Genomic DNA, 28,000 nt, shown 5'->3' on the forward strand with positions numbered 1-28,000 from the left:
TGGCTCTTGTGTGAGTAGTGCAGCTGATTTTTGTGTGTTCATTTTGTATCCTGCAACTTTGCTGAATTTATTAGTTCTAACAGGTGTTTTTTTGTAGACTCTTTGGGGTTTTGAAGTACAGATTTTTTAAAAAGCAGCCTCAGTGTAAGAACAAAATATTAATGTATGGCTGAAATTATGAGTACCTCAATAGTTCTTGAGAAAGTAAGTTGAAACTTCACCAGAGATAAAAGCGAACACTTATCCAAATTCCAGTAAATCTGAAATTCATGGCACCATCAGTTTTCCCCCTTGACATAAAAAAAGAGTAGAGTAATTGTATAATAGTTCCCTTTGTCCATTACATAATGGAGGGAAGTGGGCAGCTTTGTCAGTTAATCTGTTATAATATTCATGCCTGTGACTTTTTTTTTTTTTCCTGTACGTGGGCCTCTCACTGCTGTGGCCTCTCCCGTTGCGGAGCACAGCCTCCGTGCGCGCAGGCTCAGCGGCCATGGCTCACGGGCCCAGCCCGTGGCATGCTCCGTGGCATGCTCCGTGGCATGTGGGATCCTCCCGGACCGGGCCACGAACCCGCGTCCCCTGCGTCGGCAGGCGGACTCTCAAGCACTGCGCCACCAGGGAAGCCCATGCCTGTGACGTTTTTGTTTTCAATGACATTTCTATTCCCTTATCCTTCTAGGGAGGTTTCTGATAACCATAAATAGTTTCATAATGCCAGTGCAGAGCATAAAACACTGCATTAGGGTTTCTGGAGATTTCTGATTACAGTGAGTATACAGTCCATGGTGTTTCAGCTTCACGATTATGAAGTTCACAGTAAGAGATGGTGGTGCTAGTAAAGGAAAAGGTCTGACTTTGAGGTTCATCTTATAGGTCAGTGCTAGCATCTTCTAATGAGGCTCCTACACATACTGTAGAAGAAATGTATTTGCAAAATCTCACTGCAAAGTAGGACTCTTTTTCAACAGATTGTTCGCCTATGGCTGTCCTTCAGTTTGGAGATTGTCGGCATTCTTGGAGGTAAATGCACATGTGGTAGAATGAAAAGCATTCTTATTTTGCTACGATTTGAAAGAGTTACTTTTACTTTGAAAAAAATATTCTGAGACATTGATTCTGAACATTTTGGGACTTGTGGCAACATTATTGGGTTAATTTTAAACGTATCCTATTCTGAATCCATCAGAGTTCTTAGTTGCCAACATCAGAATCTACTCTAGTTAGTTTAAGGAGTTTATTCAAAATTTTAAATAGCTTTTGGAGTCTTGGGGAGGGCCAGAGAGCCAGTCTTGGAGGCTACACAGCTGGAGAAGCAGGCAGAGCGCTCAGATGTCCCATAGGACTGTTCCAGAGAAAGCTCCCTGCCTCGGTACTTATGATCCTGGAGGCACCATTCAGCTCTGAGTCCGTGCAACCAGCTTACTTTATCATTATTTTAAAAAATCAACAAATTTGGATTTGAACATCTTATAACAGTCTTTAATATGTAATGGACGATGATATTCCCTTACTGATTGAGTCAGTTTGAGTCAGGCCAACCCCTCATTTTCAAAAGGAGGAATGGAGGCCTAACAAGATGATATGACTTGTGCAAGGTCTTCTGAGTCTCAGGCCATTATAGAGGGTGAGGAGGGGGAGGGGATGGGTCTGCTCCAGTCTGTCAAGAGTGTTGAATTAAAAAGATATTGTTGGGCTTCCCTGGTGGCACAAGGGTTAAGAATCCGCCTGCCAGGGCAGGGCACACAGGTTCGAGCCCTGGTCCGGGAAGATCCCACATGCCACGGAGCAGCTAAGCCCGTGCACCACAACTACTGAGCCCACATGCTACAGTTACTGAAGCCCGCGTGCTTAGAGCCCGTGCTCCACAAGAGAAGCCACCGCGATGAGAAGCCTGTGCACTGCAACGTAGAGTAGCCCCCCGCACGCCGCAACTAGAGAAAGCCTGCACACAGCAACAAAGACCCAATGCAGCCAAAAATAAATAAATAAATATTTAAAAAAATTTTAAAAAAAGAAATGGTAAAATTTATTTTTAAAAAGACATTGTTAAAAAAATTAAAAAAAATTTTTGGACTCCCCTGGTGGTCCAATGGATTTTTTAAAAAATGATTTAAATATATATACTTTCTAAAGTAGTTTTAATGTCACAGAAGTGGCTTTTCAGTGTGCAGCAAGAGAAATCAGAGGTAGCTAAGAAAAGGCCCCACCAGCCTCAGGTCTCCTGAGCCTGTGGAAGGCCAAGGCAAGCTGAGCCCTGAGCAGCCGGTTTAGCAGCCATGAGAAAGGCCCTGAGTTCCTCAGGAAGAGCCAGGAGGCAGTCCCCGCCCCTTGGAAACCTGGTTTCCTACGGGGGTACAGGCATCTCTGGGCCCCTGGCTCACTGCTCCAGTGAAAATCCCCTCAATGCCCATTCATTTAATGCCTCCTAGGGAAGCGCGGCTCTCCCTAACAGTCAGGCTAGGGGGCTGAGGCAGCCTGCCTTTGCTGCATGGTCCTGGGGGACTGGGGGTGGGCCTGGCCATGGGAAGGGCTCAGTCAGCAGGCTTATCTTCTCGTAGGAGGGTGAGGAAGTGCTGGCCTCCCTCACAGAGCAGGCTGTGTTCAGCCCGGCACAGCACGAGCCAGGGTGGCCCCAGCGGCTCCTGCTTGCTCACCGGGGGGAGGAGTTCGGCCATCAGGACCTTTTCCAGGTGGATCTGCTGGTGCAGCATGGCCCCCCCGCAGCCCGAGGGCCGCCGGGGTCTGCAGCTCCTGGGTACTGTGCACCGCTCCCGCAGCCTGCGGAGACGCTGCCCCGCGATGGCCTACAGCCCCTCCGGGGTGAGCAGGCAGCGCTACTCCTGTATCCAGTCCTTGGGCTCTGCCGTGAGCTCTTCCCCATTCGAAGTCTTAGCAGCAAGCAGGCCTCCTGCAGGTGCCGCAACTCTGCCTCCACCTCCGCGGCGCTGAGCCTAGAGCCGGGCCAACTTGAAGTTGTCTGCATTTTCGCAGGAACTGGGTTTTGGCGGTGGTAGCAGCATCCACAGAATCACTGGTCTGTGCAGAGCTGAGCTGGGCCCACAGGCTGGGATGCACACGTGCGCAGCCCGCAAACCAGAGAGCAACGTGGTGACCCCAGCCAGCTGGGCTGGGCCACGAGAAGTAGGCAAGGGCCAGGGTAGCGGCCCCAGCCTGCGCTGTCGGCTCTGCTGAATGTCAGGAGGGGCCTTTGGGGGTCCTGGGGAACTGAGGGGACACTGTCCGTGAAAAGGGTGACAGAGCTGACCCACTCTGGGAAATGCTAGGAGAGAATTCAAGGGAAAAAGGGGAGAGGAGCCAGCAGTGACTGGTAGCCAAGATGTCTGGTGAGAGCTCTGGGTGCTGGCTCTGTACCAGGCACAGCGCAAGCACCCGAAAGGCACTACCTTGTTTAAGGCCTACAGCACCTCTAGAAGCTGCTACTATTATTGTCGTCTCCACAAGGAAGACAGATGGGGACTTGGAGACACGGAGTGCCTTGTTCAAGGTCTCACAGCTTGAGACAGGCTGAGCTGGGGGCCTCCGAGGCCGCTGGCTGAGTGTGAGGTGACCACAGCCGTCTGAGGGAGGCTGACTCCTAACGCGGAGAGTGTCGCCACCCAGCAGAGAAAGCCAAGGGACCCGTGGGAGAAGTCTTACCATTGGGAAGCCTGGTCTCACCTCCCCCTCCTCGTCCCCCTCCCCCAGCCTCGAGGCTTCCGGGAAGCCGCTTTCCTGAAGGCCTCGGGCAGCTGCATCCTGTCGGAGAAGCCGGTGCCCAGGACAGCTCTGTGTCACTCGGGGGGCTCCAGGCCCCACTCCCTACTCAGAGCCCAGTGAGAGATGAGGCTCACCCGCCCCTCAGGCAGGGCTTCCAGGGTGACCCCAGGAGCCAGCCCAGTTCAGGTCCCACCTGGCAGGGAGGAGAGAAAGCGGAGCCCAGGCCTTCGAGAGCTCCTGTGGAGCCCCGGGGCTGGGTGGATAAGTGGATAGGGCACAGGACAGGCCCCAGCGCATCAGACGTGGCACCTTCACAGCCAGCTGTTCCACTCTGCCGGCTTCCGGGCTTGGGCCTCATGGGGTGGCATCCTGGGGCTCCCCTGGCCCACATCCAGCTCAATGCCCTGCCCTCCCTGTCACCCCAAACCCAGACTCCTGCTGCTGCCAGGATCTGATGAGGTAGAGACAGTAGTTCCTCCAGTGAGGGTCTGGGAAACGCACCCCTTATCCTCGAGTGTAAGAGCTTCTGGGGCCTGAGGCACAGCCAACGGGCCTATTTGTTGGTCCCTGCGGCCTGGTTCAGGCTTGGTGGCTCCGGCCCCTTCCCCACACAGGCCTGATGCCCCACTGACAGAAGCCTGCTCTCAGGGAGGTCCTTGGCAGGCACCCTGGTTTGGTGGATGCCCCTGGGGGCTCTTGTCTCTGATGCACGGCTGTCAGCCCTGCGTGAGGCGCTGAGGGGGCAGAGGCTCTGGTGGCAGGGGAAGCGGCCATGGACGCAGACTTCAGGCTGGGGGCCTTGCCCTTGTCGCCTTCTCCAGCCTTTGAGATGCCTTTTCGCACCCGTACAGCCTTCTGCAGTGCCTGGGTCAGAAGCTCCGGCTCCTTGAGGTCCTGCTGGCTGGGTGTGCGTGCTGCAGATGGGGCCTCTTCGTTAGTTTCTGGCCCTGGGCTGGGCTCCGGAGCCGGGGTCTCGGCTGGTTCCCAGGCACTCAGCAGCCGCCGGGAGCCTCGCAGGCTCCGCTCCAGCTGCCGCTGTCACTCGGTGCAGGAGTCCAGGGCGTCATGCAGCTTGGCCACCAGCCTGGAAGGGACGCACCCGAGGCTCAGCAGCCTCGGACTGCGCTGCCTCCCGCCCCCTCCAGGGCGCGGAATCCACCGGTGCGAGCAGCCGGCAGGGTCCAGTGGTTAAGACTCTGAGCTGCCACTGCAGGGGACACGGGTTCGATCCCTGGTCGGGGAACTAAGATCCTACATGCTGCACAGTGTGGCCAAAAATTTAAAAAAAAAGACTTTTTTGGACGTCATGGATATCATCGCTAAGCTCCTTTCACTAATTTGTCATGGAGACAATAAGGTTTCGATCTCTCTCCTACTTCGACCTGACTCTGGCACCTTGGGCCACCCCTCTGCCTTCAGTGTCATCTCTAATATCCCTGGAGAATTGATCTTGAGCCTAATAACAAACTCCCATTTATCGAGCGCTGTGCTAAGTGCTGCGTGTGCGCCGTCTCATTTAGTCCTTACATCCACACAAGGAAGCAGATACTTTCATTAGTTTCATTTTATGGATGGGGACACCGGGCCTAAAGGGGTTCAGAGCCTTGCCCAAGGGAGTGAAAAATTTGACCTGCCATTCAAGTAGAGCACTGGCCCTTAAACTCTGCCTCTCCATCTTTATGGGAAATTCTAGCTTTCATACTCTACTGTCCTCTGATTCAACCTTGATACCTCAGTGGGAAACGAGTGCCCTGTTGCTCCTGTAAGCCCTATAATCGCCCACTGAACCGCACTCTTTCTGGTTTTGGCCTAGCGTGATGTAATGACACTTGTCCCTTTAATAGGGAAGAGGTGAGGATGAACGAGGTGATGATTGGTAAGTGTTTTGAGCCTGTTGAAGAAAAGCTTGGTGTCGTAGGCTTCCACATGGGGAAAGAATTATTTTTAATGGGAGTGAGAAACTGATGAGAATTCAGCAGCGAGAGCCATGTTGTTTTTAGGGGATGGTCTCCGAAACCAAGAGCTGTCATTTTGCTTAATGATTTCAAACCTGAATAAGCAGTATAACAAGTGAGCCTCCAACTCAGTCATTCAACCAAAAGGCAAACAATTTTGTAACCAGGAGATAGGGAAGCTTTACAGCCTTTAAACAATATAATCTGAGAGCACCCCCGCCATCTTACCAACTGGCAACACAGAATACGTGGGTTTTAATCATTACACTGTGATAGCTGAACAGCCAGCTGGTAGGAAGCTTAACTCTGCTTTATTCCCAGGGGAAAAAATAAGTTTAGAATCATGTGGTGTGTTTATTTTATTTATGTTTTCAAATCGACTGCAAAGTATTTTTCAAATGCTATAAACATAGCAGTCAATTAACACCCTCTTTTTTTAAATTTTCTTCTTTATTTTATTTTTTTGAATTTTATTTTATTTGTATACAGCAGGTTCTTATTAGTTATCTATTTTATACAATTAGTGTATACATGTCAATCCCAATCTCCCTATTCATCCCACCCCCCCACCCCCACCCCCGCCACTTTCCCCCGTTGGAGGCCATACGTTTGTTCTCTCCATCTGTGTCTCTATTTCTGCCCTGCATACCGGTTCATCTGTACCATTTTTCTAGGTTCCACATAGAACCTAGCTATTCCTGGCTATTGTAAATAGTGCTGCAATGAACATTGGGGTGCATGTGTCTTTTTGAATTATGGTTTTCTCCGGGTATATGCCCAGTAGTGGGATTGCTGGATCATATGGTAATTCTATTTTCAGTTTTTTAAGGAACGTCCATACTGTTCTCCATAGTGGCTGTATCAATTTACATTCCCACCAACAGTGCAAGAGGGTTCCCTGTTCTCCACATCCTCTCCAGCATTTGTTGTTTGTAGATTTTCTGATGACGCCCGTTCTAACTGGTGTGAGGTGATACCTCATTATAGTTTTGATTTGCATTTCTCTAATAATTAGTGATGTTGAGCATCTTTTCATGTGTTTGTTGGCAATCTGTATATCTTCTTTGGAGAAATGTCTGTTTAGGTCTTCTGCCCATTTTTGGATTGGGTTGTTTGTTTTTTTGATATTGAGCTGCATGAGCCGTTTATATATTTTGGAGATTAATCCTTGTCCGTTGGTTCATTTGCAAATACCTTCTCCCATTCTGAGGGTTGTCTTTTTGTCTTGTTTGTAGTTTCCTTTGCTTTGCAAAAGCTTTTAAGTTTCATTAGGTCCCATTTGTTTATTTTTGTTTTTTGGTTTTTTTTATATCTTTGTTGGAGTATAATTGCTTTACAGTGGTATGTTAGTTTCTGCTTTATAACAAAGTGAATCAGTTATACATATACATGTGTTCCCACATCTCTTCCCTCTTGCGTCTCCCTCCCTCCCACCCTCCCTATCCCACCCCTCCAGGTGGTGACAAAGCACCGAGCTGATCTCCCTGTGCTATGCTGCTGCTTCTCACTAGCTATCTATTTTATGTTTGGTAGTGTATATATGTCCAGGCCACTCTCTCGCTTTGTCACCGCTTACCCTTCCCCCTCCCCATTTCCTCAAGTCCATTCTCTAGTAGGTCTGTGTCTTTATTCCTGTCTTACCCCTAGGTTCTTCATGACATTTTTTCCCCTTAAATTCCATATATATGTGTTAGCATACGGTATTCGTCTTTCTCTTTCTGACTGACTTCACTCTGTATGACAGACTCTAGGTCCATCCACCTCATTACAAATAGCTCAATTTCGTTTCTTTTTATGGCTGAGTAATATTCCATTGTATATATTTGCCACATCTTCTTTATCCATTCATCCGATGATGGACACTTAGGTTGTTTCCATCTCCAGGCTATTGTAAATGGAGTTGCAATGAACATTTTGGTACATGACTCTTTTTGAATTATGGTTTTCTCAGGGTATATGCCCAGTAGTGGGATTGCTGGGTCATATGGTAGTTCTATTTGTAGTTTTTTAAGGAACCTCCATACTGTTCTCCATAATGGCTGTAGTAATTCGCATTCCCACCAGCAGTGCAAGAGTGTTCCCTTTTCTCCACACCCTCTCCAGCATTTTTTGTTTCTAGATTTTTTGATGATGGCCATTCTGAGCGGTGTGAGATGATATCTCATTGTAGTTTTGATTTGCATTTCTCTAATGATTAGTGATGTTGAGCATCCTTTCATGTGTTTGTTGGCAATCTGTATATCTTCTTTGGAGAAATGTCTACTTAGGTCTTCTGCCCATTTTTGGATTGGGTGTTTGTTTTTTTGTTATTGAGCTGCATGAGCTGCTTGTAAATTTTGGAGATTAATCCTTTGTCAGTTGCTTCATTTGCAAGTATTTTCTCCCATTCTGAGGGTTGTCTTTTGGTCTTGTTTATGGTTTCCTTTGCTGTGCAAAAGCTTTTAAGTTTCATTAGGTCCCATTTGTTTATTTTTGCTTTTATTTCCATCTCTCTAGGAAGTGGGTCAAAAGGATCTTGCTGTGATTTATGTCATAGAGTGTCCTACCTATGTTTTCCTCTAAGAGTTTGATAGTTTCTGGCCTTACATTTAGGTCTTTAATCCATTTTTAGCTTATTTTTGTGTATGGTGTTAGGGAGTGTTCTAATCTCATACTTTTACATGTACCTGTCCAGTTTTCCCAACACCACTTTTTGAAGAGGCTGCCTTTTCTCCATTGTATACTCTTGTCTCCTTTATCAAAGATAAGGTGACCATATGTGCGTGGGTTTATCCCTGGGCTTTCTATCCTGTTCCATTGACCTATATTTCTGTTTTTGTGCCAGTTCCATATTGTCTTGATTACTATAGCTTTGTATTATAGTCTGAAGTCAGGGAGTCTGATTCCTCCAGCTGCATTTTTTTCCCTGTAGACTGCTTTGGCTATTCGGGGTCTTTTGTGTCTCCATGCAAATTTTAAGATTTTTTGTTCTAGTTCTGTAAAAAATGCCGTTGGTAATTTGATAGGGATTGCATTGAATCTGTAGATTGCTTTGGGTAGTATAGTCATTTTCACAAGATTGATTCTTCCAATCCAAGAACATGGTATATCTCTCCATCTGTGTCATTTTTGATTTCTTTCATCAGTGTCTTATACTTTTCTGCTTACAGGTCTTTTGTCCCCCTAGGTAGGTTTATTCCTAGGTATTTTATTCTTTTTCTTGCAATGGTGAATGGGATTGTTTCCTTAATTGCTCTTTCTGATCTTTCGTTGTTAGTATATAGGAATGCAAGAGATGTCTGTGCATTAATTTTGTATCCTGCAACTTTACCAAATTCATTGATTAGCTCTCGTAGTTTTCTGGTAGCATCTTTAGGATTCTCTATGTATAGTATCATGTCATCTGCAAACAGTGACAGTTTTACTTCTTCTTTTCCAATTTGTATTCCTTTTATTTCTTTTTCTTCTCTGATTGCTGTGGGTCGGACTACCAAAACTATGTTGAATAATAGTGGCGAGAGTGGACATCCTTGTCTTGTTCCTGATCTTAGAGGAAATGCTCTCAGTTTTTCACCATTGAGAATGATGTTTGCTGTGGGTTTGTCGTATATGGCCTTTATTATGTTGAGGTAGTTTCCCTTATGCCCACTTTCTGGAGAGTTTTTGTCACAGATGGGTGCTGAATTTTGTCAGAAGCTTTTTCTGCATCTATTGACATGATCATATGGTTTTTATCCTTCAGTTTGTTAATATGGTGTATCACATTGATTGATTTGCGTATATTGAAGAATCCTTGAATCCCTGGGATAAATCCCACTTGATCGTGGTGTATGATCCTTTTAATGTGTTGTTGGATTCTGTTTGCTAGTATTTTGTTGAGGATTTTTGCGTCTATGTTCATGAGTGATATTGGTCTGTAATTTTCTTTTTTGTGTGGTATCTTTGTTGGGTTTTGGTATCAGGCTGATGGTGGCCTCATAGAATGAGTTTGGGAGTGTTCCTTCCTCTGCAGTTTTTTGGAAGAGTTTGAGAAGGATGGGTGTTAGCTCTTCTCTAAATGTTTGATAGAATTCACCTGTGAAGCCATCTGGTCCTGGACTTTTTGTTTGTTGGCAGATTTTTAAGCACAGTTTCAATTTCATTACTTGTGATTGGTCTGTTCATATTTTCTATTTCTTCCTGGTTCAGTCTTGGAAGGTTATACCTTTCTAAGAATTTGTCCATTTCCTCCAGGTTGTCCATTTTATTGGCATAGAGTTGCTTGTAGTAGTCTCTTAGGATGCTTTGTATTTCTGCAGTGTCTGTTGTAACTTCTCCTTTTTCATTTCTAATTTTATTGATTTGAGTCCTCTCTTTTTCTTTTTGAGTCTGGCTAAAGGTTTATCAATGTTGTTTATCTTCTCAAAGAACCAGCTTTTAGTTTTATTGATCTTTGCTATTGTTTTCTTTGTTTCTGTTGCATTTATTTCTGCTCTGATCTTTATGATTTCTTTCCTTCTGCTAACTTTGGGTTTTGTTTGTTCTTCTTTCTCTAGTTCCTTTAGGTGTAAGGTTAGATTGTTTATTTGAGATTTTTCTTGTTTCTTGAGGTAGGCTTGTATTGCTAGAAACTTCCCTCTTAGAACTGCTTTTGCTGCATCCGATAGGTTTTGGATTATCGTGTTTTCGTTGTCATTTGTCTCTAGGTATTTTTTGATTTCCTCTTTGATTTCTTCAGTGATCTCTTGGTTATTTAGTAACACATTGTTTAGCCTCCATGTGTTCGTGTTTTTTATATTATTTTCCCTATAATTGATTTCCAATCTCATAGCATTGTGGTTGGAAGAGATGCTTGATATAATTTCAATTTTCTTAAATTTACCGAGACTTGATTTGTGACCCAAAATGTGATCTATCCTGGAGAATGTTCCATGCACACTTGAGAAGAAAGTGTAATCTGCAGTTTTTGGATGGAATAGCCTATAAATATCAATTAAATCTATCTGGTCTGTTGTGTCATTTAAAGCTTCTGTTTCCTTATTTATTTTCATTTTGGATGATCTGTCCATTGGTGTAAGTGAGGTGTTAAAGTCTCCCACTATTATTGTGTTACTGTCGATTTCCTCTTTTATAGCTGTTAGCAGTTGCCTTATGTATTGAGGTCCTCCTCTGTTGGATGTATATATAATTGTTGTATCTTCTTGGATTGATCCCTCGATCATTATGTAGTGTCCTTTATTGTCTCTTGTAACATTCTTTATTTTAAAGTCTATTTTATCTGATATGAGTATTGCTACTCCAGATTTCTTTTGATTTCCATTTGCATGGAATATCTTTTTCCATCCTCTCACTTTCAGTCTGTATGTGTCCCTAGGTCTGAAGTGGGTCTCTTGTAGACAGCATATGTACGGGTCTTGTTTTTGTATCCATTCAGCGAGGCTGTGTCTTTTTGTTGGAGCATTTAATCCATTCGTGTTTAAGGTAATTATCAATATGTATGTTCCTATTACCATTTTCTTAATTGTTATGGGTTTGTTTTTGTAGGTCCTTTTCTCTCTTGTGTTTCTCATTTAGAGAAGTTCCTTTAGCATTTGTTGTAGAGCTGGTTTGGTGGTGCTGAATTTTCTTAGCTTTTGCTTGTCTGTAAAGCTTTTGATTTCTCCGTTGAATCTGAATGAGATCCTTGCTGGGTAGAGTAGTCTTGGTTGTAGGTTCTTCCCTTTCATCACTTTATTTTATTTATTTACCAAAAGATTAACCGTGTTTGATTTTTTTTTTTTTGGTCTGAAAAGTAACTGCCTTATTTTTTTTTAACATCTTTATTGGGGTATAATTGCTTTACAATGGTGTGTTAGTTTCTGCTTTATAACAAAGTGAATCTGTTATACATATACATATGTTCCCATATCTCTTCCCTCTTGCATCTCCCTCCCTCCCACCCTCCCTATCCCACCCCTCTAGGTGGTCACAAAGCACCGAGCTGATCTCCCTGTGCTATGCTGCTGCTTCCCACTAGCTGTCTATTTTACGTTTGGTAGTGTATATATGTCCATGCCACTCTCTCACTTTGTCACATGGTGCCACTCCCTTCTGGCTTGTAGAGTTTCTGCTGAGAAATCGGCTGTTAACCTTATTGGAGTTCCCTTGTATGTATTTGTCTTTTTTCCCTTGCTGCTTTCAGTAATTTTTCTTTGTGTTTAATTTTTGCCAATTTGATTACTGTGTGTCTCGGCATGTTTCTCCTTGGGTTTATTCTGTATGGGACTCTCTGCGCTTCTTGGAGTTGGGTGGCTGTATTCTTTCCCATGTTAGGGAAGTTTTCGACTATAATCTCTTCAAATATTGTCTGAGGTCCTTTCTCTCTCTCTTCTCCTTCTGGGACCCCTATAATGCAAATGTTGTTGAATTTAGTGTTGTCCCAGAGGTCTCTTAGGCTGTCTTCATTTATTTTCATTCTTTTTTCTTTATTCTGTTCTGTGGCAGTGAATCCCACCATTCTGTCTTCCAGGGCATTTATCCGTTCTTCTGCCTCAGTTATTCTGCTGTTGATTCCTTCTAGTGTAGTTTTCATTTCAGTTATTGTATTGTTCATCTGTTTGTTTGTTCTTTAATTCTTCTAGGTGTTTGTTCTTTCATTCTTCCAGGTCTTTGTTAAACAGTTCTTGCATCTTCTTGATCTTTGCCTCCATTGTTTTTCTGAGGTCCTGGATCATCTTTACTATCATTACTCTGAATTCTTTTTCTGGAAGGTTGCCTATCTCCACTTCATTTAGTTGTTTTTCTGGGGTTTTATCTTGTTCCTTCATCTGGTACAAAGTCCTCTGCCTTTTCATCTTGTCTTTCTGTGCATGCGGTTTTCCTTCCACAGGTTACAGAACTGTAGTTCTTCTTGCTTCTGCTGTCTGCCCTCTGGTGGATGAGGCTATCTAAGAGGCTTGTGCCAGCTTCCTGATGGGAGGGACTGGTGGTGGGTAGAGCTGGGCGTTGCTCTGGTGGGCAGAGCTCAGTAAAACTTTAATCCTCTTGTCTGCTGATGGGTGGGGCTGGGTTCCCTCCCTGTTGGTTGTTTTCCCTGAGGCGACCCAGCACTGGAGCCTACCTGGCTCTTTGGTGGGACTAATGGCAGACGCTGGGAGAGCTCACGCCAAGGAGTACTTCCCAGAACTTCTGCTGCCAGTGTCCTTGTCCCCAGGGTGACCCACAATCACCCCTTGCCTCTGCAGGAGACCCTCCAACACTAGCAGGTAGGTCTGGTTCAGTCTCCTTTGGGGTCACTGCTCCTTCCCCTGGGTCCCAGTGTGCACACTACTTTGTGTGTGCCCTCCAGGAGTGGAGTCTCTGTTTCCCCCAGTCCTGTTGAAGTCCTGCAATCAAATGCCACTAGCCTTCAAGGTCTGGTTCTCTAGGAATTCCTCCTCCCGTTGCTGGACCCCCAGGTTGGGAAGCCTGACGTGGGGCTCAGAACCTTCACTCCAGTGGGTGTGCTTCTGTGGTATAAGTGTTCTCCAGTTTGTGAGTCACCCACCCAGCAGTTACGGGATTTGATTTTATTGTGATTGCGCCCCTCCTACCGTCTCACTGCGGCTTCTCCTTTGTCTTTGGATGTGGGGTATCTTTTTTGGTGAGTTCCAGTGTCTTCCTCTTGATGACTGTTCAGCAGTTAGTTGTGCTTCCAGTGCTCTTGCAAAAGGGAGTGAGCACACGTCCTTCTACTCCGCCATCTTGAGCCAATCCTAAATAACGCCCTCTCTTAAAAACGATATGTAAGCTCCTTGGAAGATACAAACAGGGCTTATTGAAGGGAAGTTAAGTATGGGGACCTGGCTTTCAGCTCTTCTCATGCTCAGAGGAGCCAACAACACATGCTTTGGGCTAGACCCTACGTCTACTAACACCAATGCCATTCCTCCCTGGGGCATTCATTGCTTCAGACATTTTATCCAGCCCTCAGGCCCCAATTTCCATTAGATCTCACCTGCTTTTTCTCTCAAGGCACCTTGAACTTTCCCTTATAAACTTATCCATAATTTTTCTTCATTACTTGTTAATGCGTGCCTCTCCCACCATACTGTAAATTCCATGTATGTGTACCCAGTACCAAATGCAGACTCTGTTACGTGGTGAGTGCTCAATAAATATTTGTGGATCTGTGTGTTCCTGTGGAGAACGGGGAGGAATGGGTGAGAATCTAAAAAACAATTTTAATAGGATTGAAAATCTTTCATCTTTCTGATCTCTTCATAAAAACGTATGTTGCCCAGCTAGATTGTGATTTTAGAAATTTGTGCTGCAGGAGTCGGTGAGGGATGTCTCAAGTTTGTCTTCACGTTACTGAACCAGAGTGGGTCCACTTGCCCATGTGCAGTAAAGCCAATCTACTGACACTGGGCTGTGGTGAATACAGTGCAGTGTTTATTGCAGGGTGCCAAACAAGGAGTCCAGGTAGCAAGTGCTTAAAAGACCCAAACTCCCTGAAGGCTTTCAGGGAAATGTTTATAAAGACAGGGTGAGGGAGGGGGGTTGTCAGGTATGTGATCAGCTTGTGGACACTCCTCTGATTGGTTGGTGGTGAGGTAATCGGGAGTCAACATCATCAACCTTCTGGTTCCAACCGGTCTGTGCTTGTGGGCAGCATACAGTTAACTTCTTCCACCCGGTGTGAGTTTCAGTATCTGCAAAACAGCTCAAAGGACGTGACTCAGAATATTATCTATAGCCCTTGAGGAATTAAAGGTCCTTGACTTTTTTTACTGGCTAAACTGTTATTTTTTTGTCTTGCTTGTATTTTTTCCTTACTTTCTTCATTTTCTCACTTCTCTGATTAAATTTATTCTTTGACAAAAGTTTTTCTACAGGCAAAAGGTAGGAGGAGAACATGGGGGGAATTCTGTTCTGGGAAGGCCCCATAGGGTCCTGTTCAGTTACATTCAGTCCTCTGATGCCATTTAGTTCATGCCCAAGATATATGCATATGTATACAAGGCAGTGACCAAGAAAGGGGGATTTACAGTCAGAAGGATCTCAGTTCAAATCCTCCCACTATTTGCTGGTCATGTGATTTTAGGTTATCATGGCAGCCATGAAAGGGTGCCACTCTGACCTCCTGCTTCAGGAGCATAACTGAGGGCCCAGCTCCTGCCCCTCCGGATTCACTGCTGCATTTGCACCTAGGCTGTGTTTCCCATGGGCTGCTCCCAGCCAGTGAGTAAGCGCAGTCAGAGTACTAGGGCAGGCCATCCCAGGGACATGCGGGACTCCTCCAACGGGCCACCTTGGCTGCAGGACTCCTCGTTGGCCTGGCTGAGACTTTCCTAGAGGTCCTTCTATGTCTCCTCCACAGGGTCCAGACTGGCATCGCCACCTGAAGGCGCGCTCTGCCTTCTCCTGCCCCCTCCTCTGAGCCTTTCCCCGGCACTTCCCCCCATACGGTTCTTGCACTTTTTTTTTTAAACATCTTTATTGGAGTATAATTGCTTTACAATGGTGTGTTAGTTTCTGCTTTATAACAAAGTGAATCAGCTATACATATACATATGTCCCCATATGGTTCTTGCACTTCTAATCCCATCTTGGCGTCTGCTTCTTGGAGGACCCAGTGAATTAACACAGCTAGTCACCTAACCTCTCTCTGGCTCCGTTTCCTCATCCGTTAATTCCCTTTAGGGTTGCAGTGAGGATCAATGTGAATAACCTCGGAAACGTGGCCGGCATCCTGCACACAAGAGCTATCATTCATTCCCAGCTTTTCGCCTTCACATCGCCCACTCCTGCTCCTTCCCACTGACTGTCTCTATTGCGGTATCTTGTAGCTCTTCCCTTCGGTTCCCAAGGTATCAACTAGCTCGATGCACCCCTCCCGCCCCCCACAATTCCCCTGTGTTAATATACTAACAAGAGCAGTGTTTTAACATGAGTCTTCTGTGGCATAACCTGTAGTCATTGTAATGATAGAACAGCTTAAACAAATCATGAAATGACGATGTATCTCTGGCTCCCTCCTAAGTCCCCTTTCTGCCTCTCTTTCTGTTCTGACTCCTTCAGTGCTGGGAGGAATAGACTTTAGCCGTCTCTTCTCTGCTCCCAATAAAACCTGTTGTCACGGAGGACGAGCCAGTGAGGGTGCCTCGTGTCTCTTCTGTATTTAGCTGCCTATTCCTCCTGCCCATAGGATGGGCCCCCTGCAGCTGAGGGTAGGAGCGATGGCTCTGGCTGCCTCTCCACACTGCTCTGGATCTTGCTTTAAGCACTTCATTCCCAAATGGCAGCCCCTCCTTTCTGGATGGGGCCTGAAGTCCTACTTGCACCAAAGTGGTGGCCGAATCGAGTCGCTCTTGCTTATCTCTGCTTCAGGCACAGCACGTAGAAGGCTCTGCTTGGTAGACAGGATGGCCTTAGTGCAGGCAGCTGGTGGGCAAAGTCCACCCTCTCCTCTGCTGCTGGAGCCCCTCAGAATGTCTCCTTTGCCATCTAGACCTCTCCGGGCTGGCCCGTGGCAACTCACAAATGCCCTGATCCTCTAGGGCAGACGTGCATTCATTCAGCTGGACTTCTGAACTAGGGCTACACTGAGTGTCTTCGCTTAGTTCTTAGCTGAATTGAACTTTCTGAACCTTCTGGAATCTCCCCGAAAACACCCAGCCCTAACCCTTCCTTTCAGTATTTTCTGTTGCAGCGGTACATATTAGAGTTCTCGGCAACGTTTTACCAAAAACAGCCTTCCTCTGTAGAATCCAACAGCCCGGGAGCTCCTTTAAAATGGGCTGGGAGGACCGTGCGCTGCTTCTTGGCCTTTGGTAAGCCGCTATTTCCGAGGCCTTCAGGACTCGCACGCCTGGGCTCGTTGCCCCACCCAGAGTTCGACAAGTGAAAAGTTGAAAAACAAAGAATGATGAGACAGAGAGAGTAAACGCTGCTTATTGTAAAAAGTCAAACCGTAAAGAAGCCTAGGGAGCAGACACTGTGGGTGCTCTGCCCGTATCTCTTGGCCTTCACCATTCCCGTGCATGCTTGTGGCTTCCTCCTCCAAGCCCCCGTGACTGTCGTTCTGAGGGCTTCCTTGGGCTTGCCCAAGCACAGGCAGAATGGGGAGTAAATGCCCCGCGAGCGGCTCTGAACCATTGATGGCAGAAGCTGGTGTATAACTACTCCGTCTTCCTTCCCCCTAGGGTGGGATGCGTCTAACGCAGGTTCTACACCAATTTCCAGTTGCCTCAGTTGCCCACAGTGATGACATGCTTGCTAACACACCCCCACTTCCCTCCTAGTGCTTCGTGAGTCTCTCTCTCATTTCAACTACTCACATCCAATCCTCATCTCCAACCCAGAACCCAACCTAGAACAGCCCATATACTCTACAATATTGTCTGAAAATAGCCCTTCACATTGCTTGCAGCAATGAACTCCCTTTTTTTTTTTGCCCGTATACCTTCCTTAGTATGCACCCCCATTATATTCATACTTGTTTATTTATAAATGATATCCTTTCATTAACCAGTATATTAAGTCATGGGCTATACCTCGGGCCAGCTTTATATCCATATTTTTAATAGGTACCTGGATAATTTTGAGTTCTCTGAACAACCTCTTTTCAGATCTGACTAGATGGTCATTGTTTTGACTTCAACCATGGTGGACAAAGAAGGTTCTAGAAAGTGGAGAAATGCATCATTTGTTGCATTGTGAGAAGGAGAACTCATTTTCAGGTTGTTTGATTCTTCTTGCCTTATTAATATTATTTCCAAGCAGGGTTTCCTTTGTGGGATTCTTCAAAGTCACCTGTTTATTTTATGAGGGCTGGTTTCATTATAACTGGAGACTAGAATCTGTAAACACACTTTACCTTATAAATGTTGCAAAATGCTGAAAGTAAATGACGAGGCTTATCATCCCTTCAATTCAGGAATTCCCACTCTGTCTTCAAAATCATTTGAGGATTCTTGTCTTGCGACTGTCTGACTTCCAGACAGGGGGAGGGTGGTGGCATGAATCCATATATTACCTACTAGTTGAGTTTATTTTCTTATTCTTTGGATCAAAAATAAATCTAGTCGAAGTTAGCGTCTTTCCCTCTCCTGCTGCAGTGGATCATCTTGGCCACCCCTTGAGATGTGCACCCCTCCTTTGGGCACCACAGGTTTGCTTGCATCTGTTCCGCATTCCTCCGCCTGTTCTTCAAGAGCCTCCCTGCCCTGCACCCACCTCTCCAGGACACCCTGTTCCAGTCAGTCCAGCCTCTTCCCTCCTCTAGCCCTTTGTTTGTTCCCAGTTGTGACGTGGGCGCTCCCTCCCGCCCCAGTTCCATCCGTGGTGTTTTCATCTTTCCTTTCCCATGGGCTTCCTCACTCTGCTCCAGACCCCTGGAACATGTCTAGCCCTCACCACACTTTTTTTTTTTTAATGCACCACCTTCTTATTTGTCTGTAGCTGGGCTCTAACAGCTGCCCACAGGCTAGAGCCACTTGAGTGCAGAGAGGACAGAGAGCTAATTGGAGGTGACGCTTAATCTTATTAAGTGGCGCTGGATCCTGCATCCCATAACCAGCCCAGGGGCCCAAGGATCCTCTGGGCTCTGCTCTTCCGGCTCTCCCAGCGTCTGTCTCCTCTGGTACCTGTCTGGGGAGTGTAAATATTAATTGGTCTATGGCACGCAGATAGTAAGGAAGCCATAGAGAAATTACTCCAACTCCTAGCTGAGAGGATAGAACAGTGCCGGGCTCAGGGTGAATTAGGCTACGTTCCTCGTGGATAACAGCTTCTGTTCTGCCTTCCAGACTGAGTCAAACACATTCATAATAAGACTTTTTGTTTTAAGCCCACATTTAGTTCTTGAAACTAGATCTCCCAAAGCATAGAACTAACCTACTTTGTTTTACAGCTTTATTAAGATATATTTCACATACTATATAATTCACCCACTTAACGTGTACAGTGGGCTTTAGTAAATTGACAGAATTGTGCAGGCAGTTCATGTGATGTTCAGTTTTACGTGTCAGCTGGGCTAGGCTACAGTCTCTAGTTATTCAATTAAACACTAATCTAGGTGCTGTGTGAAGGTGTTTTGTAGATGTGATTAAAGTCCACAATCAGTGAACTTTAAATAAGGGAGATTATTTTAGATAGTCTGGGTAACCCTGATTCAGTCAGGTGAAAGGCCATAAGAGCAGACCTGGGGTTTCCCAGGAGAAGAAGGAATTCTGCCTGCAGACTGCAGCTTTAGCTCGTGCCTGGGAATTCCAGCCTGCTCCTCCTGATGGCAGGCCCTATGGATTTCAGACTTGCCTAGCCAGCCCCACAATCCCATAAAGTAACTCTTCATGCAATTAGAGTCCTAAACACTGGACCACTAGGGAATTCCCGAAATCTCTTAATATATGTCTCCTATCATTTATATGTTTCTGGTTGAACCCCGATTGATACAAACTCACTTTGAAAATACAAGAACAAATTTCCATTTTCCGTAGGAGCCTGCTTTTCTTTTCTGGGATCTCTTGCAATCTTCTCCCCTTTTGCTCTGTGTTCTTAAGGGTGTTTCTATCTTCCCTCCTGCCCGCAGGGGCTAAGTCTTGGATTTAATCTTCATTGTATATAGGTACGGTCAAAGAAATTTTCACCACCACAACAGTTTGTTTGGACTCTATTTGAAATCTTTCCTCTTGCCATTTCCACTAGAAGGTAAATTTCATGGGGAAGGGGGAAGGATCTTAGTCTGCTCAGCTTATTAAGATAGCTCAAGAGCCCAGAACTGTGCCTGACACATAGTAGATGCTCAGTAAACATTTGTTGAATGAATGAATGCCCACAATGGCGTGTAAACTTGAAAGAAGGAGAGGTTTTTCTTTTACATCCTCCATGAAAGCCTAACAGTGTAGAAGCATCGAGGTACTTGTGGTAAATTACAAAAATGGCCACAAATCCTTCCCTTCTCCTAAAAGCTGGAGTCTATTTCTCCATCTCTCAAATCTAGGCCTGGCTATGTGAATTGCTTTGGTCAATAGGACATGAACAAATGTGATATAAGCAGAGACTTGAAAAGCGCTTAGGTATTAGGGCTTGGAATTGGAACTCTAACACGACCATGAGCTAGCCTGCTATTGGGTGACAGGCTACAAAGAGAACCAAGGCATCCCATCTGACAGTGTACCAACCACCAGACATGAGAGTGAGGCCATTCTAGATCATTCAACCAGCTGCCAAACTATAAGCTGAACACAGACACGTGAGCCAGTCCAGATCAGAAGGACTGCCCAACTGACCCATTGGCTAGTGAGCCAAATAAAATGTTTGTGGTTTTAAACTGCTAAATTGAGGTCATTTTTTACACAGTAATAGATAAACGATACAGGACTCAATAAATTCCCAGGTTCAGATAAAGATACGTCATCCCAGTTCGCAAATATTGTGTGCCTGCTATATGCCAGGCTCTGTGCTTGGCTCCAAGAATAAGAAGATTAAAAGATGTGGATCCTGAAAGCCTCCTTAAACATGACACCAAAAAACAAGTGACTAAAGAAAAAAATTGATAAATTGGATTTCATAAAAATCTAAAACTTTTGGGCTTTAAAGGGCACCATCAAGAAAGTGAAAAGACAACCTACAGAATGGGTGAAAATATTTACAAATTATGTGTCTGATAAGGGACTTGATTCCAGAATATATAAAAAACTACCATTCAGTAATAAAAAGTTAACCCAATTTAAAAATGGGCAAGGGATCTGATTAGACATTTCTCCATAGAATATATACAAATGGTAATAAACATATGAAAAGATGCTCAACATCATTAGTTATTAGAGAAAAGCAAATCAAAACCACAATGAGGTATCACCTTACATCTGCTAGGATGGCTATAGTAAAAAAGACACACAATAGCAAGTGTTGGCGAGGATATGGAGAAATTGCTGGAGGAAATGTAAATGTTAAACACAGAGTTACCATATGACCTAGTCTGGATCGTACTCTGACACCAGTCAACCAATTCTCCAATTCCCCGGACACCAATTGGATGTCCAACAATTCAATTTAATTCTGAAACTAACTACCTGGAGTTAGTGACAGATTCCACAGATTTAAGGGTTCAGTCCCACCAGACTGCCCCCGATGCCAGTGCAATGTCCTGGGCCACCCGTACTTCTGGCTGTAAATTGTAGGTTCCCACGACCCCCTCCTTAAGTTCAGTAGTTTGCCAGAATGGCTCACAGACTTCAGGGAAATACTTTACTTACATTTATGGCTTTATTATAAAGGATACAACTCAGGAATAGCCAGATGGAAGAGATACACAGGGCAAGGTATGGAGAAGGGAGGGAACATAGAGCTTCCATGCCTTCTCCAGCCACACCACCGTCCCAGCAAGTCCATGTGTTCACCAGCCTGGAAACTCTCCAAATCTCATTGTTCAAGAGTTTTTTATAGAGTTCCATCTCCAGCACCACCTCCCTTTCCCAGAGGGGTTGGTGGGTGGGGCTGAGAGTTCTAACCCTCTGATCACTTGGTCTTTCTGGTGATTGGCCGTATCCTATAGCTATCTGAGGAGGGGGCGGGTCCCACCCTAAGTCACCTCATTAGCATACACTCAGGTGTGATTGAAAGGGGCTGGTTGTGCATAGCAAACCCCCCCACAAATCCTATCACTCAGGAAATTCCAAGGGTTTTAGGAGCTCTGCCAGGAACTGTGGGCAAAGACTAAATATATTTTTGTATTATATCATACCCAGAAGTTCCACTCCTAGATATATACCCAAGAGAAACTAAAACATGCATCCACACATAAACTTCTATGTGAATGTTTACAGCAGCGTTATTCATAATAGCCCCAAAGTAGAAACAACCCAAATGTCCACCATTTGAAGAATGGATAAGCAAAATATGATATATTCATAAAGGGGGATATTATTTAGCAGTAAAAGGAATGAAGTTTGATAAATGCTATAACATGGATGACCCTTGAAAACACTACGCTAATGGAAAGATGCCAGACGCGCAGAAAACATACATCGTATGACTGTATTTCGATGAAATGTCCAGAATAGGCAACTGTATGGAGACAGAAGGTAGATGACTGGTTGCCAAGGGCTGCGGGGGTTGGCAGGAGTGGAGACTGACTGCAAATGGCTACGGGGCGATAAAAATGTTCTAAAATCAGTTTGTGGTAGTAGTTGTACAACTCTTTGAATATACTAAAAGACATTAACTTGTACACTTCAGATGGGTGAATTGTATGGTATGTGAATTATATCTCAATAAAGCTCTTTTCACAAAGTTGAGCAAGTTGGCCAAAGGCGAACAATTATTAGTAGATAAGCTGGGTTGGGACTTGAGTCCAGGTCCTATCTGCACACTTTCTTTCTGTTTGTATCTCAGTTATGCCTAACATTTATTTATCTCAAGACCAGTGTGCATAGAAAAATGCATAATAATATCTAACACATGTATAACGATGTTTTATAATCCATCTTCTTTTTTTAACTTTAAAATAGCCTGCGAGCACTTTTCCATGTCATGACGTAGTCTTCTACCACATAAAATTTAATAGCTACGTAGTATCCCGTTGTATGACTGAACCTTCATTTGTCCAACCAGGTCCCTATGATTTGAATGGTTTCTAATATGGGGCTATTATCAAACTCAGTGCTATAAACAGGCTGGTGGGCTTTCTATTTTTGATAGCGTCTATGACCTTTTTTCACTGACCAGTGTAGGGTTTCTCTCCTTATAAAACTTTTTACTAAAGCATGATGTACATATATAAAAGTGCCCATATCGTAAGTGTAGAAGTAGCCATGTTTCAGAAACAGCACCCCTGTGTAACCAGCATCCAGTTGAAGAAACAGAACATGACCAGCACTTCAGAAGCCCCCTCCTACCCTCCATATCTTTTTTCCTTCTTCAGTTGAATATCAGGTGGCAGTACATCAAATTGGCAAATCCAACACCCCCCTTTGGAGCAGAGCCAGTAAAGATATCACAGATTACTGCTTAACGTGCACTTGTGTCTCTCTATTCTGTTTGTGCCTTGGCTGTCCCGCTTTCAATGCTCTGATGTCTAGTAACCTTAATCGTCACCTGAGCATCACCTCGACCTTGAGTTTCCACGTTTTGGGTAGCTTCAGGCGCTGAGTGGGCAGCTGGCGAGTTAAGCTGGCATGGGTGAGTGGCATGACCAGGCATGTCGTGCCACCTTTCCCGCCCTACACACCTGACAGCGTGTATAAGGAGGGCCTGAGCCCTGGTTGTGAGCGAGGGCCAGACGTTCCATACTAGTGGATCTCGAACTTGGCTGCATATTGGAATCCCTGGAGGGCTTTAAAATATAATGATGCCTGGGACCCACCCCCAGAGATTCTGATTTAGTTGGCTTGGAGTATGGCCTGGACACGGAGATTTTTTTTTTAATACCCCGATGATTCCAAAAGGCAGCCAAGGCTGGGAACCCACGCTCTCCACTCGGATTCTCTTTGGCTTTTGTGGGTGTACTGCTTGGTGTCAACATTAGCTGAAGATTAAATGCCAGACCTCTTTGACTCCATAATATTTTTGTAATTCACTGCAACTGTTTTTGGCTTTCTTTAGAGGGTTTGTGCAATACTATTTTGACAAACATCGCACTCTCTTAGATTGAACTGACATTCTCTGAGATGGCTGTGGGTATACCAGGTCATTTAGCCTGAATGGGAATTAAGATGTCTTAAAACAATAATGAGTTACCAGAGTCACTCCTTAAGCATATTTATGAGTTTTCCTGCCTCTCCTGCTGCTGATGGGCCTTGGTGTAATAGTGTGCTCACCGGAAGAAACGATGGTTTCAGATGCGTAAATTACACAAGGGAGATTTGCAAAGCCATCATGCCTGGTCCATCTAAATTGTTCCCTGTTTCCTGCAGAGGATACCAGCCTTTAGAAGGGCACTCTGCAGGCAGGGGGGACTTTCCCAAACAGAGGCCCAGAGAGCGTACCTGAAAGATGATTAAAGAAAGTTTCTTTTATAAGTTACCTTCAAGAGGGAAAAGGAAATACCTGGTTTATGAGCCAAAACCAATGGGCTGAGCAAATATCAGACAAAGGGAGGAGAAAGGAGTTTGAGCAAAGCGAGAAGGGAGATGAGTCTGGAGTAAGGTGGTGCTTCCAGGGTGTCCCCAGTAGAGGGAACAGTCAGCTAGCTTACCTGGTGGGGTTGTTGGCAGGTGTAAGCAGAGCTACCCAGGTACTGAGGCACCGGGAACACGAGCAAGTGTCATCCGTGTTAGACAGAAAGGGTAATAAACAGTGAAGGCAAGAGTGCAGATATGGAAACGCCTCCTGATTCCCAGGGAAATGTCATGCTCTCCTCAATTTCACCCTCCTAAATGTTTGCACGAGAATGCTGATGCATGGGCTGGAGTGCCTAGGAACGCCATCCTTTCTCAAGGAGCGCTTGGTGGACCCTGGCCAGAAGGTCAGCTCCAACAGAGCTCACAGTTGATGATACGCTTTCCCACATGATTTCGAAGCAGTGGTGGGTTCTGTCTTGTATTTATACAACCAACGGAAAGAATCTATTTTGGAGAAAACAGGCAAAGAAGGGAGCTGAGGATAGTAATTTTGTACCCTGCTCTGTAATTTAGTCTGGTATTCTCTGCTGAAGGAGAAAATAGTCCCTGTGTTAACAGACAGTAGAGGATGAGAGAAAGGTGGAGCAAGGAATTTGGACCCTGGTCCTGGAATTTTCAATGTGTTAGGAAGAGAGGAAATACTTTGAACTTTTTTTTCCCATTTTTAAACATCATAGAAAGACATTGCTTATTTGTGGAGGAGATAGATGTACAGATTCGGCTACAGATGGATGGATAGATAGATAAATATAGCAGGGTGGGCAGTGTAACAACAGATAGATGAGAGGAAGTGAGGGTATTGGCCAAGAGCATAGATTCTGAAGACAGACTGCTGCCTGTGACAGTCACAGCTGTCACTAATAAGTGACCTTGGGCAGGTTATACAACCTCTCTGTGCCCCAGCGTCCTCATCTGTAAAATGAGATAGTAAGAGTACATACCTCATGGAGCCTGGCACAAAGTAAGCCAATCAAATTTCACTTTAATTTTATTATTATCAGGATATTACGAGAGAACTGATGAGGACTATCTACCCCAGCCTGAGGAAGTCAGAGAGAATCACCTCCCCGATTAGGGGAGGTGGTAGCCTGGGCTGAGTCTCAGATGATGAATATGAATTGGCAAGACAGGACGGAGACAGAATTCTCAATCTAGGCAGAGGAGTGGGGTCTGCGGGTGAGAAACATGTTTGTAAGGAAGGTTGTTAAGTGATTTGTATTTTTTGAATCATAATTCCCTCCATGTTTGAAAAATAGGTGAACGCATGTGTGGAAGTCACAATGTGGTTTTTGGGTTTTTTTTTCCTTTGCCTTCCAGTCCACAGGATGACTGCAGTGTAAGGAGGTTCGGAAACATCTTGTAATATCTCCTAGTCTCCTCCCCAGGGTCTGTAGTCTACAGTTTGGAAATCATTGCTGGAGTCTGCTGTATCCTGGACTCAGGTCCTGCTTTCCTTCGACAGTGCTATCCACATGGAGAGCCATTGAAGGTTTTCCAATGGAGGAACCGTGGGGAAAATGATTACTCATCATCCATTTCAACGTCCTTTCAGTGTGCCTTTACATGTAGCAGAGTCTACAAATCTGAAACTACATTTCCCAGACTCCCTGGCAGCTGAGTAATTTCAGTTCCACCAGCCAGATGCGGTCACATGAGACAAATTCAGACCTCTTCCAAGTGGGGAAAGAGGCATGGTGGGAAGCTTATGTTTTGCGGGTGCATCTTACAACAGATCTGGTGTGCCTCTGAAGCCAGTGGTTCCAGCAGTGGCTTCCTGAATCCCCACATCACATCTGAGGTCGGGACCCTGGGGCCAGCTGCTGCGAGGGCAGCTTGCCAGTTTGCTTACACAACACTTTCCTGAAGGTGGTGGTTTGCTGTCAGGAGAACCAAGTTAGCACACGTCTGGGTTCTGCTGTATCCTGGACCCAGGCCATGCTTGCTTTCCACCTCTCTCCAGTGCAGCGCCAACCCCACTTCCCCCGTCTCCTTTCCCCTGCCCATGGCCCTTCCTTAGAGTCCCCTGGTCTCTACCTCAGCTTTGGGAAGGGAATCTGCACTGGCATCTCGGTTACTTTCCTCCCAGGAGGCACCTGGGCTTCTTATGCAAATTTCTCTCCTTCCACTTATGCAGATTTGACCATTCCCCTGCCTTTAAGCTAGTTGTTTGTTTAACCTTAAAAAGAAAATAAAAAAGGACAATTGCCTCTCCAAATACCTTGCCACAAAGTGATGCCACTTGGGGCGGAAAGAGTGATATAGTCTTGTGGGGAGATGCTGATACAGCAGGCCAAATGATCAGGTAAATAAACTAACTGAAATGGACAGGCAGGAACTTCCAGGTAATTTATAAAGAAAGCAAGTTGTGGCCAGAGTAAGGAGCTGTCCTCTGAAGCAGAAGGAATAATCTTTCAGGATCTGGAACTTAAAGGGAAGTGAGATAGAGTAAACGATAGCTCTGACCTGGGGTGGGGTGGGAGAGTTTCCAGTCTCCACAGTGTCCCCACGTGAACTGTAGGGGTCTGCTCTGCCCTCAGAGGCCTGACCGAGGGCCCCAAGAGGGGGCTGAAATCCAGGCCAAGCCCCCCTCGCCAAACTGCGGTCCCCAGCATGGGGCTGTGTGCTCCCAGAGGAAGGAATGGGCCCCTTTTAAAATCCACACTATGGTAGTTCTATTTGTAGTTTTTTAAGGAACCTCCATACTGTTCTCCATAGTGGCTGTATCAATTTACATTCCCACCAACAGTGCAAGAGTCTTCCCTTTTCTCCACACCCTCTCCAGCATTTATTGTTTCTAGATCTTTTGATGATGGCCATTCTGACTGGTGTGAGATGATACCTGATTTTAGTTTTGATTTGCATTTCCCTGATGCTTAATGATGTTGAGCATTCTTTCATGTGTTTGTTGGCAATCTGTATATCTTCTTTGGAGAAATGTCTATTTAGGTCTTCTGCCCATTTTTGGATTGGGTGTTTGTTTTTTTGTTATTGAGCTGCATGAGCTGCTTAAATTTTGGAGATTAATCCTTTGTCAGTTGCTTAAAAAACTACAAGTAGAACTACCATACAACCCAGCAATCCCACTACTGGGCATATACCCTGAGAAAACCATAATTCAAAAAGACTCATGTACCAAAATGTTCATTGCAGCTCTATTTACAATAGCCTGGAGATGGAAACAACCTAAGTGCCCATCATCGGATGAATGGATAAAGAAGATGTGGCACATATATACAATGGAATATTACTCAGCCATAAAAAGAAACAAAATTGAGTTATTTGTAGTGAGGTGGATGGACCTAGAGTCTGTCATACAGAGTGAAGTAAGTCGGAAAGAGGAAAACCAATACCGTATGGTAACGCATATATATGGAATCTAAGAAAAAAAATGTCATGAAGAACCTAGGGGTAAGACGGGAATAAAGACACAGACCTACTAGAGAATGGACTTGAGGATATGGGGAGGGGAAGGGGAAGCTGGGACGAAGTGAGAGAGTGGCATGGACATATATACACTACCAAACGTAAACTAGATAGCTAGTGGGAAGCAGCTGCATAGCACAGGGAGATCAGCTTGGTACTTTGTGATCACCTAGAGGGGTGGGATAGGGAGGGTGGGAGGGAGGGAGATGCAAGAGGGAAGAGATATGGGAACATATGTATATGTATAACTGATTCACTTTGTTATAAAGCAGAAACGAACACACCATTGTAAAGCAATTATACTCCAATAAAGATGTTAAAAAAAAAAAAAAGAAAATCCACATTAATGGGTCATAGGGGCCGTCCTAGTTCCCGGTGATGGGACAGAGAGAGAGGCCCAGACACGCCCTGTGTCAAAGCCTCCTGACAGCTGGAAGGGTACTCCCTCCCCAAGCCTCCAAAGCATGGCGGGCGGCTGGATGTGCAGAGCTGTGTGCCCAGCCCTCTCCCAGCTCTGCCTGAGACAGCAGTTTGCCCTTTGATTACATAACCACACGGAAAGGGCGAGGTGGCATTGACTTTGTTATTGTTTCGTCTGCCAAGTGTTTTCAAGCCATAAACTGCGCGTTAGGAACTCTGCGATCCTTCTTGGGACTTTGAAAACTGCTTAGAAAGAGTGTTTCCTGTGGTGAGAGGGTGCAGAGGAGAAAAAGAGGAGGAGACGCAGTCCTCTTGGAACGCAAACTGCCACTTTCTAGAGTGACTAACCGCGTTTGGCCTTTCCTTCCTCACCTGGGGAACATGTTCGACAAGTATAAAACTGGAGCAGGGTGTTTGCAGACATGCTTTGAAGGTGCC

General features: G+C 45.2%; 2 protein-coding genes and 1 pseudogene across 2 annotated transcripts in view; 1 reads left to right on the forward strand and 2 right to left on the reverse strand.

Annotated features, from left to right (window-relative positions):
• Nucleotides 1-28,000, reverse strand: part of KLHL15 (kelch like family member 15) — a 475,484-nt gene that overhangs the window by 343,515 nt on the left and 103,969 nt on the right. The gene's annotated exons all lie outside the window — the stretch shown is intronic.
• The window catches only part of PDK3 (pyruvate dehydrogenase kinase 3), a 138,356-nt gene that overhangs the window by 6,753 nt on the left and 103,603 nt on the right, over nucleotides 1-28,000 (forward strand). The window lies entirely within an intron of this gene.
• Nucleotides 2,205-27,945, reverse strand: LOC101290269 (tubulin epsilon and delta complex protein 2-like; annotated as a pseudogene).

The sequence above is a fragment of the Orcinus orca genome, chromosome X (assembly GCF_937001465.1).
Source record: "Orcinus orca chromosome X, mOrcOrc1.1, whole genome shotgun sequence".
Taxonomy (NCBI): domain Eukaryota; kingdom Metazoa; phylum Chordata; class Mammalia; order Artiodactyla; family Delphinidae; genus Orcinus; species Orcinus orca.